Here is a 20,110-nt window from a genome sequence, read left to right as displayed (position 1 = left end):
TCTTCAAATCAAGGTTCATCTTTTGCTCAACACTTCTGAAAATTTACTGAATTCTTTCTGAAAGCTCCTTGTGTTCTGCCACTAGAGATCATCTTTTCAAGAGTTTACCAGGAGTACTTCAGAAAACAAAGGATTCCTTCAAACAATCATCCCAACTATATATATTGTAAGTTACCAGTTGTGCCACATAGTAAGTTGTTTATGCTTGTGTGAATCATTTTAGTTAGAAATAAATTGAGTCAGTATTTTCAACCTATACAAAATCATCGACCATTGTAATATCTTCTGCCTTCCAGATTGGTAAGAAACATTGTGGACAATCTAATTATCCTAGCTAAACTATTTCAGAAGAACATTAATAAATAAAGTTTCTGTTGGTAAGAGGCACAATTTGTTTTCAGGAACTGTTGTCCAGCTGTTTGAATGACAAAAGGAAATTGGTCAAAGTTTTGTCCAAATCAAGTGGTATAAGATTTATGGGCCTACAACAGACATTCTCTTGGATTCAGCATCACCGATCACCTCCATTAAGTGGGCCACCCGATTCCTAATCTGGCAACTACCTGTACTGACCAACATCTAGTCAAATAATAGTATGATGTGGAGACAGTAACACCAAGACTCTTCATAGTACATAGTTGATACTGTAATCTTGCATGCATTGACATGTGTTTTAACATTTCAGAAGTCAAGTTGAGTCAATTATAAACCAACAAACTGGTTGGTTACTCTGTGAATGAACAGAATAGTTTTCACAGTGAGATTCAATCAACTGCCTGACACATCCCACATTAAATAAAAATACGTGGCCCTGATGCTCTACTCTGGATTAAACGCACTCAAGTCAGAAGTTCCTAAATTACAGATACCACACCTTTGTCCGACTTGCGAAACGCGCATGGGATAACATCAAGCTGGCCCTTAGGACTAAGCTGATGGTTTATAAGGCCCGTGTTCTCAGCACCTTGCTGTAGGCTGTGAAACATGGACGACTGACAGCTACCAGGAAAAGAAGCTCAATAATTTCCATCTTCGCTGTCTGTGATGCATTATGGGCACATCCTGGCAGCACAAAATCACAAATGTGACAGTCCTCTCAAAGCAGAGCTCCCAGGTGCATTGGCACTAATCAAACAGAGGCGGCTTTGGTGAATTGGACATGTCCGCAGAATGGGACAGTTGCATACTCAAGAACTTCTTGTATGAAGTAGCTGGGGCCAGACAATCAATGGGGCGCCCAAAGCTCTGCTTCAAGGATACTAACAAGTGTGACATGAAGGCCCTAAATGTCGACTATCGCACCTGGGAGTCACAAGCTGGCGAAAGAGGGAAATGGCCACATCCTGTGGACTGGTGTGCACTACCACAACAACCAGTGGCTACAGCAGCTTGACAACAGGCATCAATGCCGAAAACAACTCTCAGCTTAACTTGGTAGCTTCACATGTGGCACTTGTGGCAGAATCTGCCTCTCAAGGATTGACCTTCATAGCCATCAGTAAAAGGTGCACCAAGAGAAGACACCCCACCTAAATGGATTGTTTGCTGTGTGTCCATCATCTTTCGTAGATGGAAGGATGCCAACCAACACAGCCTGTTTCTCGCAGGCCATATGTATTCATGCCTCAACCTGTGTCGTTCAGCCTCCCTCAGCTGTGTGTGCCAAGGAGTGGCTTGCTGAGCCATAGCAAAAAGTCTCTCCCTTTAATTTGAAGCTCAGACTTTTTCTCTCTGTCTGTGGAGAAGTCAGTCTATAGTCGTGAGGGTCAGGAACAGTCAAATATAGAAAGGTCTAATTTTCTAATCAGCCAGAGAGAGGCTATAAAACACAGGCTGAAGCACAAATGCCTATAGTTTATAAAAGAAAAAGAAATGGTGTGCGAGCATATGCAACTACATTTCCTCTTTAGTTAAGATCACCTCCCCACTCCCTTGCTGCAAACACTAGGCTGGATTTTATGCAGCCGGCAGGGGTCCCGATGGCGGGCCAGAAAAGCGAGGGAAACCCCGCCTCGGCCATTTGGGGGACCCTGGCTGCATTTAACAACATAGAGGCAATTAACTGCCTGTTGCTGGGGTCCCCATTCCTTTTAGAGTGGGGGTCCCGCCTCCAGGAACTGTCGGCCAGAGGAATGGCTGCTCATCAGTGCCAGTAGGAGCAATGGCCACTGCTGGTACTGCAGTCGGCCCAGCACCAGGAGCAGCCATGGAGACTCGGACTGCAGGTAAGTGGGAGCAGGCAGGTCCTGGTGAGGTGTTGGTTGGGGGGTAGGAGTGGAGGTGGGTGTTGGCCGAGGGACAACCTTTGTCGCTGGGGGAAGCCCTCCGTGGGCCACAGATTGCCCAAGGAGGAGGGCCAACCACCAACCCCCAACCACACTAGCGCATAGGGAGGCCGCCTGGTTTAACTGAACGGCCTCCCCACGTGGTGGAAGCCCCCCTGCCACTGGTTAAATGCCAGCGGCGGCAGGATGAGGCCTCCCATAGCCATTAATAGGCCACTTAAAGGCCTCAATGGCAACTCAGTGGGAAGGCCATCCTTGACCTTCGCCGCTCCTGACTTAATTGGGGGGGAATCGTCAGGAAGGTGACGGGCACTCAGACCCCAGCCTCCCAGCACACTCCCAAGGGGGATTTAAATTCTGCCCACTGAATGAAAAACCACTATAATCCATAGCAACCAAAATACTGATGCTGAAAATTTGAGCAAGAAACAGAAAATGCTGGAAATACGCAGTAAGTCAGGCAGCATCGGTGGAGAGAGGAACAGTGTTAACATTTCAGGTCATCAACATTCACTCCCTCCACCACTGATGCACAGTGGCAGCAGTGTGTACCAGATGCACTGCAGCAACTCACCAAGGCTCCTTCAACAGCACCTTCCAAACCTTATATAATGGCTAGCGCATTTCCCTTTAGGTTAGTACATTAGCATTCCCACCAATCCACTGCTCAGTGTTTAAAATAACCTCAAAGTTTGCTGCAACTCTGAGAATTAACTATTTATAAACTGAATTTAACCATATATTAGTAGCATAATATTAACCAAACATGCCCTCCAGGGCAAATATGTAAACTGCTCTGACTGCCATTTTCCAGTGTTCCATAAATCATGGTGCAGTACAGGAAGGCAGGAAGATAGCAATTACAGTTCAGAGTTCAAAAAATAAACGTACTGGGGATTACCATTGACCAGAAACAGAACTGGGAGTAACCATATAAATACTGTGGCTACAAGAGCAGGTCAGAGGCTAGGAATCCTATGGCGAGAAACTCACCTCCTGACTCCCCAAAGCCTGTCCACCATCTACAAGGCACAAGTCAGAAGTGCGATGGAATACTCTCTACTTGCCTGGATGGGTGCAGCTCCAACATTCAAGAAGCTCGACACCATCCAGGACAAAGTAGCCCACTTGATTGGCACCCCATTCACAAATATTCACTGCTGCCACTGTGCGTCAGTGATGGAGGGAGTTTGTACCATTTACAAGATGCACTGTAGCAACTCACCAAGCCTCCTTCGACAGCACCTTCCAAACCCGCGACCTCTACCACCTAGAAGGACAAAGACAGCAGATGCATGGGAACACCACCACCTGCAAGTTCCCCTCCAAGCCACACATCATCCTGACTTGGAACTATATATCGCCGTCCCTTCACTGTCGCTGGGTCAAAATCCTGGAACTCCCTTCCTAACAGCACTGTGGACTACAGTGGTTCAAGGCAGCAGCTCACCTCATCACCACCTTCTCAAGGGCAGTTAGGGATGGGCAATAAATGTTGGCCTAGCCAGCAACATCCCATGAACGAATAAAAAAAATACTTGAGGACACCATACAGAATCCTACCAAATTAGTATTTAAAGAGCATACACATCGTAAAAGAGCAGTCAGTATAGCTGCCAAATAGGTCATGCCTTGCAAAAGCTGCTGGAAATTTTGAGAAGGTCATCAAGCTACTGGGCAAGTTTGGTACAGTAAATGTATTTTCTTGAATTTTCAAAAGGCATTCAACAAGGTTCCTTATTTGAGACCAGCAGGGAAAATTAAGACTCATAGGAGTTGACATTGTCTACATGGATTGAGGAATAGCCTAGCAACAGAAGGAAAAGGATGCTAATCGATGGAAAACGTATCCAGTAATGTTCCATATGGATCTTTTCTCAGACCACTGTTGTTCACGATGTTTGTGAACAATATGCAACAGAGCGTCATATTATTAAGCATGTTGACAAACAGACTTGGACCAAATAAATTAATAATTGCAATGCAGCAGATGGACTTAATTCAGGATAAAGGTAAGGTATTATGTATAGAAAAGGGTAACAATAAGTATTAATGGTCTTATTCTGAAGTTCCATTGGCATTAGAAAGAGAGCTTGGAGAAGAGTGAGCAGAATGATTCTGTCTTTGGGAACCAAGTTATGAGGAATAACTCAAGCAACTAAAATGAGTTTTACTAGTGGGAAGACAAGACTGAAAGGAGATTAGATAGCAGTCTCTAAAATAATAGAAGAAACCAAGAAGGTTGAAGTAACCAACTTTTTTTTTAAACTTGGAAGAATGAACACAGCAGTAGAGAATACAGGTATAAAATTCAGATGGTTTGGGATTGGAAAAAAACATTTGCTTGCAGAATAATAGACATTGTGGAGTAGATTCCCAGAACAGGCTATGATTCGACATCAACAGATACCTTTAAAGGGGGCTGGATAAGTGTCTATCGAGAAATCGTGTTGACAATTATACAGCTACTAGCACTGCTTGGGTTTTTTCAGAGGAGATAGGTAAAATAAGTAGCATCCCTTAAAAGTATAGGATCAATGGGTGCTGTGGCACAGTGGTTAACACTGCAGCCTCACAGCTCCAGCGACTCAGGTTCAGTTCTGGGTACTGCCTGTGCGGAGTTTGCAAGTTCTCCCTGTGACCGCGTGGGTTTCCGCCGGGTGCTCCGGTTTCCTCCCACAGCCAAAGACTTGCAGGTTGATAGTAAATTGGCCATTGTAAATTGCCCCTAGTGTAGGTAGGTGGTAGGAGATTAAGGGAAGGTGGGGATGTGGTAGGGAATATGGGATTAAATGTAGGATTAGTGTTGGTCGGCACAGACTCGGTGGGCCGAAGGGCCTGTTTCAGTGCTGTATCTCTCTATGACTCTATGTGGAAGTGAAATCCACGATCGAGTAATTATACACCAACTTTGTATGACTCAGCAGTGAGTTTGAGGGACAAATGGCATTTTCTTGTTCCAGACTTTATGCTCTAACAATGATTCGCGTACTGCTGAGCTTATGGAAAGATTTGTTCAAAACAAGCAGCCAGTATAGATCCACAATATCCTGGGGGTTACCACTGACCAGAAACTTAACTGGACTAACCACAAAAATATGTAGTGACAAGAGCAAGTCAGAGGTTGGTAATTCTGCGGTGAGTACCTCACCTCAACTCCCCAAAGCCTATCTAAAAGGTACAAGGCTGGAGTGTGAAGCAATATACTCCACTTGCCTGGATAAGTACAGCTCCAACAACACTCAAGAAGCTTGACACCATCCAACACAAAACTCCCGCTTGATTAGCACCCCATCCCTCCAGCACCCAGACGCACAGTGGCAGCAGTGTGTACTATCAACAAGATGCACCGTAGCAATTCACAAAGACTCCTTTGACAGTACCTTTCAAACCCACAACCTCTACCACCTAGAAGAACAAGGGCAGTAGGCACATGGGAACACCACCAACTCCAAGTTCCGCTCCAAATCTGACTTGGAACTATATCGCTGTTGCTGGATCAAAATCCTGGAACTCGCTCCCTAACCACACTGTGGGTGTACCTACACCACATGGACTGCAGCAGTTCAGGAAGGCCATCATCTTCACAAGGGCAATTAGGGATGAGCAATAAATACTGACCTTCCCAGCAACGCTCACATCCAATAAAAACACAGTTGCAAGTTGGATATTTATTCCATTGCTTTATTGATTACTCTTTGGAGACAAAAATAATTTTGGCAATCTGTCCCTCAGGAGATTAGAGGGCCAACAGCCACGGGGTAAACTGTATATAGTCTGTGGAAGAAGTGGCGCTGCCTTTTATATTTGTACTTACTTTCCATTCAAATATATCAAAAGCTTTGGACTTGTAAATCAGATTTAACAACCTACACAATGTATGCCTTCTGAGAAATTGTGACATTTGCTTCTCAGCAACGGTCAGAAAAGTTCAATTATGTGGACAATCCAAAACTTTGTGATACCACTCCCCACAATTATGCTTGGGGAAATTTCACGAACGTTTTCTCTTCCCTGTTTTAAATTGATGTATATTGCACTATATATATATATATATATATGTATACTATATACATTCTGAAGTTCTAGTGTGTCTTTACTGATAGTTTAAGTCTCAACTAGGGCAATATATCAGGCAAACTGAATTTCTTTTAATATATTCAACAAAAGCAAATTCTAAGTCTAAATTATACTGAAGCAAACCTGATCAACCCTTTATATATTTGGCTTTTGTAAAAGGTCAATGTTTTCTATTACATACTCTAATGCCCGGAAAAGATAATAAAAATTTCCACAGAGGATTACACTGTAAAAAGGATAGAAGAAATGAAGGAAACTGCACAAATTTTCTGATCACAAAAAATTATGTACTTTTTAATTATCATATTCTACATCAATCCATTTTATATGATTTTGAACAGCACTGATCTTCATGCTGGATCATGTTCAAAATACTTAACATTAAAAACAATCCCATTAAATAGTTGTGTTTAAGTGTATCAACTATACTACACTGCATTTCTGAACATAACCGAAGATTTAAAAGGGGAACGTGGCAGAAAAAATACAACTATCCACGTCCAATTTTCTGAACACTAAATGAGAATAAAGCAGTCACATTTGAAGCACAGTTTTTCAAAGGCTAATTTATTTAAAGGCAATGGCTTATTTATCATTAGTGTTAATCCGTGCCTATAGATTCATGAGAATTATTTAGAGATTTCCTGAGTTAATAGAACATAAAAGCTTATAGTATTTGTCACAAGTGAAGTGAAAATGTCAACTACAACATTTATCAGGAAAATAATTAAAATCATTAACGTGTCTAGATTAGTTCATAACGCAAACTTCACCAACATAGAACATTGTGTGTGTACAAAATATCGACAAGCATCAATATATGATTAAAACAAAGCATTCACTGACAGAACCTCAGTCTGCAGCTCCAATTAAGGTCTAAATTACTGTTGTGGTGTTTGATAAGCCTCAAAGCCTCACTTACTGTTGCCTGCATCTTTTTCATTCAACTAGCGTTACTACAATCCCTCAGGCTGCTAGAAGGTTCAACAATCAGTCCGCCAGATGCTCCAATCTGTTCCATTCACTAAACACTAAAGCAGTTTCACTGACATTAGGACATCAGGCCTGTATTCCACCATCAGAAAATCCTAACCTAAAATCCATTACTTGATTGCATCGAATTCCTTTCATCAGTGCCACAGCTATGTTTTCACATTATATGATATGTCGAGGCAGGATGCTAAAGGTAGAACCAATTATCGTTACGTTCATCAATACTTACCTCAAGCCTCACTTCGTATCAAATTAGTCCATGTACAAACAGCTTCCTGTTGCACATGAATATATCATCACCATAGCAACAAAATCAACAAATGCATGTAGCATCTGCTGCTAGATTACACAACGTCAGTCACAAAGAAGTAATGAGTGGCAATCAATGTATTCCGAATGTTGGTAGTTAAACTTGAAACTACAGTACCAAACCTGAATTAGGTGTTGGATTTCTGTGCTGTACCTAATGTATTAATTTTTTAAAAATTCATTCATGGGATGTGGGCATCGTTGGCCAGGCCAGCATTTATTGCCTATCCTAACTGCCCTTGAGAAAGTGGTGGTGAGCTGCCTTCTTGAACCGCTGCAGTCCATGTGGGGTAGGTACACCCACAGTGCTGTTAGGAAGGGAGTTCCAGGATTTTAACCCAGTGACAGTGAAGGAACGGCGATATAGTTCCAAGTCAGGATGGTGTGTGACTTGGAGGGGAACTTGCAGGTGGTGGTGTTTTCATGCATTTGCTACCCTTGTCCTTCTAGTTGGTAGAGGTCGCAGGTTTGGAAGGTGCTGTCTAAGGAGCCTTGGTGCGTTGCTGCAGTGCATCTTGTAGAGGGAGTGAATGTTTGTGGATGGGGTGCCAATCAAGTGGCTGCTTTGTCCTGGATGGTGTCGAGCTTCTTGAGCGTTGTTGGAGCTGCACCCATCCAGGCAAGTGGAGAGTACTCTATCACACTCCTGACTTGTGCCTTATAGATGGTGGACAGGCTTTGGGGAGTCAGGAGGTGAGTTACTCGCCTCAGGATTCCTAGCCTCTGACCTGCTCTTGTGGCCACGGTATTTATATGGCTACTCCAAGTCAGCTTCTGGTCAATGGTAGCCCCTAGCATGTTGATAGTGGGGAATTCAGCAATGGTAATGCCATTGAATGTTAAGGGGAGATGGTTAGATTCTCTCTTGTTGGAGATGGTCATTGCCTGGCAATTGTGTGGCGCAAATGTTACTTGTCACTTATCAGCACAAGCCTGGATATTATCCCCATCTTGCTGCATTTCTACACGGACTGCTTCAGTATCTGAGGAGTTGCGAATGGTGCTGAACATTGTCCAATCATCAGCGAACATCCCCACTTCTGGCCTTATGATTGAAGGAAGGTCATTGATGAAGCAGCTGAAGATGGTTGGGCCTAGGACACTACCCTGAGGAACTCCTGCAGTGATGTCCTGGAGCTCAGATGATTGACCTCCAACAACCACAACCATCTTCCTTTGCACTAGGTATGACTCCAACCTGCAGAGAGTTTTCCCCAATTCCCACTGACTTCAGTTTTACCAGGGCTCCTTGATGCCATATTCAGTCAAATGCTGCCTTGATGTCAAGGGCAGTCACTCTCACTCTCACCTCACCTCTTGAGTTCAGTTCTTTTGTCCATGTTTGAACCAAGGCTGTAATGAGGTCAGGAGCTGAGTGGCCCTGGCAGAACTCAAACTGAACGTCACTGAGCAGGTTATTGCTAAGCAAGTGCCGCTTGATGGCACTGTTGATGACACCTTCCGTCACTTTACTGATGATCGAGAGTAGGCTGATGGGGCGGTAATTGGCCGGGTTGGACTTGTCCTGCTTTTTGTGTTTTCGCATTTTCACATTTCTAAAGCACATTCTGCAATGGCTTTATAAATCTGATTTTATCAAATCAGTTAAAATTCAAGTTAGATCAATCCCAGTGGTCGCAAACCAACATGCTACATAAAAAATCTAGTTTGGACCACTGCTGCATAAATATTGATGTAGCTGAGTTACTTAACTCAATTTTGCTAGAAATTGTGAAAACTTTCAGGGCGGCACAGTGGTTAGCACCGCAGCCTCACAACTCCAGCGACCTGGGTTCGGTTCTGGGTACTGCCTGTGTGGAGTTTGCAAGTTCTCCCTGTGACTGCGTGGGTTTCCGCCAGGTGCTCCGGTTTCCTCCCACTTGCCAAAGACTTGCGGGTTGATAGGTAAATTGGCCACTGTAAATTGCCCCTAGCATAGGTAGGTGGGAGGAGAATTGAGGGAAGGTGATGGGAGAGGGAAATGGGATTAATGTAGGATTAGTATAAATGGGTGGTTGATGGTCGGCGCAGGCTCGGTGGGCCGAAGGGCCTGTTTTGGTGCTGTATGTCTCTAAGACTTAACTAGAATGAAATATATGGAACGCACAAACTGATCACAGTATTAGCTTTTGATAACAATTAGCTCATGGTACTAGACGAATAATTTACACAAAGGATCTCCTGGTCCAGATTACAATAGCAACTGCATATGTGCATATGAAAACCACTGCAACAACAAAATAGCAGAGCTGTACATCACTTTTGGCATCATCTTACAAAATCATGGTTATCAATCTGATTTCACTAACTGCTGGACAGCAGTTTATTCTCTGATACTACACTCACACTTGACTGGAGACTGAAATCCACAATTCATAGGCCCCCTTTCATTTCAATTGCTTTTGGTATTCCTCTCACACCATCAACAGCAAATGTTCTTTTCATAACAATAATAAACCGTGGTCAAAAGACGGCGGACTGAAATGCTCAAATTAACAGGCAGCAGGGTTTACTGACTTCTGGATAGCTGAAAAATCATCTCACTGGTCAGTCAGGATTTTATATTCAAGCTATAAAATTGGACTTAACTCAGTTGCAGTCAAGTTTACTTAAGTTTATAGCTCAACAGTAGGACTCACTATTGGCTTCAATCACAATCAGATCTTGTACAGTACATTATGATGTTCAGTACATTATCTTCAATTGTATATGTGTAATTCAACTTACTCTTTTATGTACCAATGGCTACCAGTACTTCCTATAATTCTCACTGTTGATCTTCCTCACAGAACAAGACAGATTAAAGGTCCTGCATTTGAGCCTCGGTGGTGGCTACAGCTCTGCGACAACCCACTTCTCCAAATTAAAAGGAAAACATCAACATTCCACTATTAAGTCATTTATTTCAGAGAGTTTTTAAACTATTCTGATTTTAAGAGTCCAATCTGGAACCCTGTAAGGTATTCCATTTTTCATCTTCTAGTGTGACAGATGAAAATATTACACACTTTTTTTCATGCTCTAACTTGCCTGATTCTATGTTCCTCAGGCCTTTAGAAATCAGACATCACAAAGATGAGAGAGTCCATTATTGGTTTAGCCTTCCTTCACAAATACCAGCGTTTCTACTGGTAAAACATTGAAACTCCCTCTCCCTTTATATTTCCCTTTGCTGTTTATGGCAAGCTTTCTCTGCTGTGTTCATCTCAGTATGTGATGCTATATTTGTCTTTCGGCCACAGCAACCACCCGCACCACCACCTCCCCACCACCGTGTTTCTTCATTTGTGGGACGTGGGAATCACTGGCAAGGCCGGAACTTATTGCCCATTCCTAATAATGAGTAACCTGCTAGGTCACCAGAGAGGAGTTAAGAGTCAGCCATGTTGGTAGAAGAATGCCCCCTTTCAACATCCACATAATGAAACTCTAATGCAACCGCTAACGGGTGTAGCAACAAATAAAAGGATAATAAATTGCTTTACTCGTTTTTTGCCTTTCAAGTGCATTTTCATAGCCTGGCTGAGATGATTTAATATATGATGTAACAATTAGTTGCTGTTTTGTAACAAGTAGTCAGCGACTCAGAACTCTTTTTTTCACTTGTTTATACCCTCCCCTCTGACTAAGGGACACAACCTGAAACGTTAGCCTATCTTTTGAGATGTTGACTCAACTTGATGCATGTCCAACATTTTCTGTTTTTGCTTCAGATTTTCCAGCACTCAATTTTCCTTTTCGTCTCTAAGGAGAGTTTGGTCACTAACACTAAATCAGCTGCAGGTTATTTAATTGTCAATCTCTTCTGATCACCAGCTTTCTTGGTTGCAAACAAAATAAGCAACAGTCTTTCCATGTCAAAGATGTAATCTAACATGGACTGAGGGTCTCACAGTGAAAACACATTTTAAAAAGCAAAATATTTAGACCCCAAATTTCAATAATGGAGGCAGGAATCAAGTTGGATTTAAAATAAGGGAATGATCTCTGAGGATGAATGCTAGTATTAGGATGTAGGTTTGTGGGAAGTTTCAATTCTGTTTGAATTACACTGAAGGGCAAATTCAGTGAAGCTGTATTGAGACTTATGCATTAATGGATAGCAGTGAGAGTGGGAGACAGAGCTGCAACCCAAGTTATGAATTCTAACTCCCACTGAGTAAGGCTCTGCTATGGTAGTATATCCTCACTGAAATTGCGCCAAGAGTCTGCCTAAGCAAAACTGTCCAGACTGAGTCTTTGCAGATAGATTTTTTTCCAATTATTTAAATCATAGCAAAATAAAAACCGTAAATAGATGATTAAATAAAACACTGCCGTGACAGTTGCCAACAGCATTAAATAAATTAAGTACAAATTTAATGGATCATTTATTTACTCATCTCTAAATGCTGATAAAAACCAATACTGCAAATTAGGCTACAAATACTTTTTAAAACTCATTGTCTACTATTAATTTAATAAAAGCAAAATACTGCGGATGCTGGAAATCTGAAATAAAAACAAGAAATCCTGGAACCACTCAGCAGGTCTGGCAGCATCTGTGGAGAGAGAAGCAGAGTTACCGTTTCGGGTCAGTGACCCTTCTTCTGAACTAGCAAATATTAGAAATGTCAAAGGTTATAAGCAAGTGAGCCGGGGGTGGGGCAAGAGATAACAAAGGAGAAGGTGTAGATTGGACAAGGCCACATAGCTGACCAAGAGGTCATGGAGCAAAGGCAAACAATATGTTAATGGCATGCTGCAAGACAAAGCATTAGTACAGATAGGGTGTTAACGAACTGAAGATTGAACAGCAGCAAGTACAAACATGAAAAAAAAATAGTGGGTAAGTAAACTGAACAAACTACAATGAAATCAAATAAACAAAAGAAAAAAAATTGTAAAAAATGTCCACTGAACATCATCGCAAGCTCGAGGAACAGCATCTCATTTTCCGATTAGGCACACTACAGCCTGCGGGACTGAACATTGAGTTCAATAATTTCAGAGCATGACGGGCCCCCCATTTTACTTTTATTATTAGTTATTTTTTCTTCTTGACATTTTTTACAATTTTTTTTCTTTTGTTTATTTCATTTCATTGTAGTTTGTTCAGTTTGCTTACCCACTGTTTTTGTTCATGTTTGTACTTGCTGCTGTTCAATTTTCAGTTCGTTAACACCCTATCTGTACTAATGCTTTGTCTTTCAACACACCATTAACATATTGTTTGTCTTTGCTCCATGACCTCTTGGTCAGCTATGTGGCCTTGTCCAATCTACACCTTCTCCTTTGTTATCTCTTGCCCCACCCCCGGCTCACTTGCTTATAACCTTTGACATTTCTAATATTTGCTAGTTCCGAAGAAGGGTCACTGACCCGAAACGTTAACTCTGCTTCTCTTTCCACAGATGCTGCCAGACCTGCTGAGTGGTTCCAGCATTTCTTGTTTTTACTATTAATTTCAACTTGGTTTCAATAAACGGGATGGCTGACTGCAAGAAGCTGCACTTCTACATCTTTTGGCGATGGCTTAAGTTCAGTTTCAAATGGGATGTTTTACTTTTTAAAAACCTGCAGATCTGCCATTTTCTAGGCTCTTAGTAACAGAAATAAGCCATATAGCCCCTCGAACCTGCTCCACCACTCAATTTGATCATGTCTGATCGATACATCAATCTCTTTACTCCCTTAGCTGCATATACATTGATACCCTTCCCCTTACTGGGTGCTAAATGTTGATCTTGGGTGATCTCCTCACCAATTCTGTTTGAAACAGAAAGAGCAGCTGACCTTATCTCCTCGACAGGTGGGATACCGATCAAGCAGTTCAAATTTATGATGAGGAATGGAAACTGCTTGTCATTTTCCAAGGTGACATTTAGCAATTATTTCCAAGACAGTTAAATTTTATATGGTCCTATTATCAAAAAAGAGTTAGATATAGTTCTTAGGGCTAAAGGGATCAAGGGATACGGGGAGAAAGTGGGAACAGGGTACTGAGTTTGGATGATCAGCCATAATCGTATTGCAGGTTCGAAGGGCTGAATGGCCTACTCCGTCTCCTATTTTTCTATGTAAGTTCACCTACATTGATATTGCATTAAGATCCTTGACCTTATTTGTTAAAGTCCAACAGTTAATTAATCTTCCTTCTTTGGCTCCCAAAATGTTTTTAGCAAGCACAAGACACTTGGTGGAGTAAACGAAACAGACTTTAATATTTAGTATAGGTGTTTGGCCTAACTACAGAAGGTAGCTTTTCGATTTCTAGTTTTATCATTTGAGCCCTCTGAACTGTTGAAAACCATGCTCTTTTATACACTATATTTTACCTACTTCGAAAGGAACATGTCACAGACATGATCTCCTGCCGTATCTGTTCCTGAATCCTTTGAAGACAGTCTATTTGCGGAAACAGTCGTAGTTGCTTTAAAGCTACTTCTCTCAAACAAGTCTTACTGACTTAACCGTTCTTGAATCCTTTGAACAGTTGGCTTTCTTAACCATTATCTTTCTATATTATAGTTAATAGATCCCTCTATCTATATTTAAAATATAATCATCACCCATGGTCGATGTCTTCCCAGTCACTTATTTAATTTCACAGACATTTCTTGCAGATAATACGCAGACATCAAAAGCAGAGGACAAGTTATGCTTTCTCCTATGGCACCCCGAAGATTATCTTGTTTATACCGGAAAGCTTGTTGTTCCAAGATACAAGTAAATTTGATTATTAATCCTGATCAGCCTAAGATGTCAAATTTACAGCTCTCCAGAATATCCATCATTATTCAGAGGAGCTACAGTGTGATCAGACTTTCCTGCATCTGAGATTGTCCCATGATTTTGAGCTATCAGAGAGGAGGTTAGGGTATATGTTAATCCTATTCTATTTCCATTATGGGCTGGAGTTTTCCTCTCCTTTTCTGAAAGCACTACAGTGTATAGTTTTACTGTTGGCAACAGCCCACTATTGTCTCCCCAAATGACTATTCCTCATGTGCGAGTGCAGGAGATTAGCCTTTCCATGTGTTCAGCCATGGACAGGGCATTACAGTGGAAAACACTCAACTGATTTTTGTAATTTTATCAATTTCCTTCTGCTTTCAATTTGATGCCAATATCCCAGTTCTGGGGCACCAGATATTTTATCCCAGTCTGGATCAAATGACTTTGGAGCACAGTCCAGCAGGAAAAAAAAATAGATACTTCCTCTAGGTCCATGAAATTAAATGTCTGAATATGGGTTCCTTTCCACAAGACAGTACCCAGGGCTGGTCAACGTCTTTTTTTTTTACACAAACAGCTTTAATGCACTAATAGTCATTTGGTACTACAGAACCTGAATATTGCTGAAAATAGAGACATTTTGCCAAAGCTTTTCGTCTTGCACTCATCAGGACAATTTGCAAGAATACCAATGCAAGGGAAAGCAACAAATTTGTACTGTATGAGGAGAGTGCTGATTGGTAGAGATGTTGCCATGGAGAATGCACCAGTTTATGGTGACTGACAGTCAACTGCCAAGCTTGTTTGAAATTTAAACCAGGCAGCTTGACTCCGATTGGTCAAGGCATTGCCCGGAGGAACGAATCAGCAAATGGCTGTCACTTATTTTATTTAGCTGAAACAGGCGCAATGTGTGTACATGTTCTTTCTGTCTGCTAAGAACAGGGCCCTGTGTATTAATATATGTAGCTTCCAGTATGCGCAAATGCGCCATACAGCGCATTAAGGACTAGTTGTTGCAAGATGAGTTGGGAATAGAGGGTTGGAATCTGCATCACACCTTTATGGGCATTTCTTTCTGTGACCTGATCTCCAATGTTATTTCCCTTTTTTTTGTCCCCACCCCCACTTTCTTGTTCTTAATTTCTCCCTCCTTTTTCACCGATTCACACCCACCCCCGCACCCCCCCCCCCCCCCCCCACCCCTCCAAAAACACACAGACACAAAGACTCTGGGAAGCTATTTGAGCTTTTTTAATGTGGATTTTCCTATAATTAGTGAACATTTGTTATGGACTTTGGATGGTCTTAACGTTATTGCTTCCTAACTTCACTTTAGATACTGCTTACACAGGTGGGTGGTGTCTTTACCTCTGGGCTTAATAAGCATTGACAGAAAAGCAATTATCTCCAGTCTGTTTTTGTGACCTCTGATATGATACTGAGTTTTGTTCTACTGCTACTTCAGAATTCCCAGTATGGTTAATTTTTATTTGATGGTCTTTCCATCACATTTTTTCTCAAATATATTGGTTGAATTTTATAAATAAATAAATAATATATATAAAACTTATTCATTTTATATATATATATATATATATAAAAATATATAAGATGGGGTGCTCCTTTGTGGCTCAAATACACATGACGACACTGATCCATGCAAAGCAGAAAGGTTCCAGTTCAAGATCTGGTAAGTGCTGACTTACTTGATCTCAACCTGGATGGTAGAGAGAACCTTATAATTGGCTTCTGCGGTTCCTACTCCTGATCAGTACCCACTGACACATGCTGGAAAGTGCAAAAATGGAGTTATCAGGCAATGACAGGATCGGACTCAGCTGAAATGTCCCTACATTCTGGCTGAACAACATGCACAGTTTGAGTTCATCCATGAAGAATAGACAGTTGAGGGAGGTATTGATGGGCTTTCACTACCTATAGGACAAGGCATTGCATCTGGGAAGAAAGGGAGAAAAGGCAGCCAAAGAGTTACCATATTTGGATTTTCACAAACAAGAATGTGTTGAATTTATCATACCTCTCCATCAGGCCAAAATAGTTAACTAGCATTTAAATAAAATCCTTTGCTTTGTACAGTTATATCTCAAGAAATCTCAGCTTTTAAAATAAATATGTGCAACAGCTGACGACTTACTGCTCATGGTTTATTTTCTACAGTATCAAAAGGTACAAATCAGGATCTGCTGTATTGGACACACGCAAACTGCAAGTTCAAGAACCTATTTATAGGTTCATGTAATCCTAAAAATAATACAGCTCAATTCATTTTTGTATGGCATGCCTGGTTAGGACCCAGAACACATCAGGGAGAAATGTAGATTATCTGCCTGATTTGGGGGTATTGGGTGATGTGTCACATAGTCAGTGGTTCCTGGAACTTGCTTTTCTTGCATTCAGGAGTCAGCGAAAAATTTCCCAGATATCTGGACTAGGGTTTTATTTTAAATTCTGCTTTTATGCCTCTTCTGCTTTAGAACCCCATGAGACTTGGTCAGATACAAGCTGGGCCTGACAACTGTTTCTAAATTGTTCATAACTAACTGCAGAAGACTGGCTGCCTGAACAATGTTCTCTAAATTGCCTCTTGGATGCTTCCTCTCCGTCAGGGAGATGTGTAATAATAGCAGTATGTATGCACAAGCTTAACCTGACAAGGGCTGATTCAAAAATTCTGGTCATTTGAAAGATATTGCACATGGAAGGTTTCTTGCCCTCAATTTTGACATCTGCAACCTGAAGAAGGGACTTACCATAATTTGCCTGAATAAGGATATAAACGCCAGCAAGTCTCTCAGTAGACAACTGAGCTCGATCAAAAGCTATGTGACAACTCAATACAGAGTTGAAGGAGACCATCATGGATTGCAGTAGACTCTCCCATAGACTCGGCTGCTAATAAAAAACAAAACCAGCAGAAGCCTGCATAGAGGTTCAGATCCAACAGGTATAAAATTATTTTTTGCTGAATCTGATACTCCTTAAGATCAGAAAGTAATCAATTTTTTTGCCTAACTGCATCAAGATCTTGTACTCCCAGTTAAACAGGCATATCCTTAGAATATTTGGTACAGTTTCCAGAAATGGATCAATTTATTAACAGAGTTATATTCTTCTGTCTAGCCACAATTCCCAAATATGCTCAAGTTCTAGGATTAATTCTCTGCAGGCACCAGACAGAAATCTCCACAATTTACCTGTCACATACAGGCAAAAACTGAAGACATAAACAGCAGATTTTAAAGTTTCCCTCGATCCATGAGAAAACAGTGAGAGCTTTATTGCTAAATGAGTGTAGCAATTTTCAGCTCAAACTTCTTGTTTCACTTTTGACGGTTTGCTAGTAATTCAAAAGATCTAGTGAGCCCACCCATGCTGTCTTACTTAGAACGAATTAGATTGGATTTAATAAAATTACTCCATGCTGCATTATGAGCTAGATCAACTAGCTTTAGCATAATTTTACTTACCGGACTTGTTGTTGATACTTTGTTCTGCCAGTTTAACAGCATATCAGTGCAGTTCTTCAAATCTATCTAGGATTCCTCATCAGCTTTGATTTTGTGGGGCTCCTTCTCTGCTTCCAGTTTCAGCGCTGCTAGCTGATACACACATTCTTTTGCTTTCACCTCAGCAGCCAAATGAGTCAATTCTAGCTTGCTCTCCTTGTAGATATGATTAACTACTGCTCTTTCTTATTGTTCAAAATTTTTACATTTAAAGTTGAATGGCGTGCTACTCTATAAGTGATATTCTATCCCAACTTTTGCTTGCTGCCATTGTTACTTTTTTGGGTTTTACTCTAGATGATTTTCCCTGGTTCAGTATCTTAAACTCCTCCCATAGGCAAGCCTTTGTTCCCCATCACCTGCCCAATGCTTAGGTAATTTGTAGTGAGCCCAGTGACTGAACAAAAAACACTTGTATTTCAACTTAATGGTCATACTCTCGCTGACAAACTGCCTGTCAGATTTATTAAACAGTAAACTGAAGTAATGACACATTTAGATATACAGCAGTTATAGGACCAGCTGTCCCTCCTCAGAAAATAACATGTCTGTTACACTAAGCTTCAGTATCAACTCCTCCTGGAAGCTTGTGCGGACTGATCAGATGGTACAAGCCACACTCAGCTCCTGACCTCATTACAGTCCAAACATGGACAGAAGGACTGAACTCAAGAGGTGAGTTGAGCGTGATTGCCCTGGATATCAAGGCAGCATTTGACCAAGTGTGACATCAAGGAGCCCTAGCCAAACTGAAGTCAATGGGAATCAGGGCGGGAAACTTTCCACTGGTTGGAGTCATAACTAGCGCAAAGGAAGATGGTTGTGGCCGTTGGAGGCCAATCATCTCAGTCCCTCAATCTCTCCTACCCTCTGCCCTATCACACAACTTCCCTTTTGTTCTTTCCCCCACCCCTCACTTGCTTAAAACCTAATACATTTCTTACCTTTGCCAGTTCTGATGAAAGGTCACAGACCTGAAATGTTAACACTGCTTCTCTCTCTCCACAGATGCTGCCTGATCTGAGTATTTCCAGCACTCTGTTTTATTTCAGATTTCCAGCATTTGCAGTATTTTCCTTGAACTGTTTGTATTTGAATTGAATTCCAGCTAATGTGTATCAAAACTATTGGCAGGATTATGGGCACATAGAATCATAGAATGGTTACAGCACAGGAGGCCATTCAGTCTGTCGAGACCGGGCCAGCTCTCTACAATTGCATTTCACTTAGTCCCACTCCCCAGCCTTTTCCCCATAGCCCTGCAAATTTTCTCTCTTTAGGTGCTTATCCAATTCCTTTTTAAAAGCAATAATTGATCTGCCGCCACCACCATCTCAGGCAGTGCATTCCACATTCTAACCACTCACTGCGTGAAAAAGTTTTCATGTTGCCTTTCGTTCTTTTGCCAATCACCTTAAATCTGTTGAACCTTCTGCCAATGGGAACAATTTCTCTCTATCTACTGTGTCTAGACCCCTCATGATTATGAACACCTCTATCAAATTTCCTCTCAAAATTCTCTTCAATAAGGAGAACAAACTCAGCTTCACCAATCTACCCACTTAAATGAAGTCTCTCATCCCCGTATGTAAATCCTTTCTGCACGTCTCTAAAGCCTTCACATCGTTCCTAAAGTGTGATGCCCATAACGGCACACAATGCTTCAGTTGAGGCCAAGCCAGAGTTTTATAAAGATCATCATAACTTCCATCCTTTTGTACTCTCTGCCTCTATTTATAAAGCCCAGGATCCCATATGCCTTTTAACCACTCTCAAGCTACCCTGCTACCTTCAACAACTTGTGCAAATATACCCCAGGTCTTTACCCACTTTAGAATTGTACCTTTATATTGCCTCTACTCATTTGTCCTACCAAAATGTTTCACATCATACTTCTCTGCATTACATTTCATCTGCCATGTGCCTGCCCATTCCACCAGCCTATGTCCTCTTGATGCTGCACAGTTCACAATACCTCCTTGTTTTGTGTCATCTGCAAATTTTGAAATTGTGCCCTGTACACCCAAGTCTTAGTCATTAATATATCTCAAGAAAAGCAGGGGGCCTAGTACCAATCCCGGGGAACCCCACTGTATACCTATCTCCAGTCTGAAAAACAACTATTCATCACAACTCTCTGTTTCCAGTCACTGAGCCAACTCTGTATCCATGCTGCCACCGTCCCTTTTATTCCAT

The 20,110-nt window shown here is 41.5% G+C and overlaps 1 protein-coding gene across 5 annotated transcripts in view; it reads right to left on the bottom strand.

Moving 5' to 3' along the window:
* fndc3a (fibronectin type III domain containing 3A) overlaps positions 1 to 20,110 on the bottom strand; it is a 244,190-nt gene that overhangs the window by 178,037 nt on the left and 46,043 nt on the right. The window lies entirely within an intron of this gene.

This window comes from Heterodontus francisci, chromosome 10 (assembly GCF_036365525.1).
Source record: "Heterodontus francisci isolate sHetFra1 chromosome 10, sHetFra1.hap1, whole genome shotgun sequence".
NCBI lineage: Eukaryota > Metazoa > Chordata > Chondrichthyes > Heterodontiformes > Heterodontidae > Heterodontus > Heterodontus francisci.
Note: the sequence above shows the minus strand (reverse complement) of the source record. Positions and strands in the feature narration are given on the sequence as shown.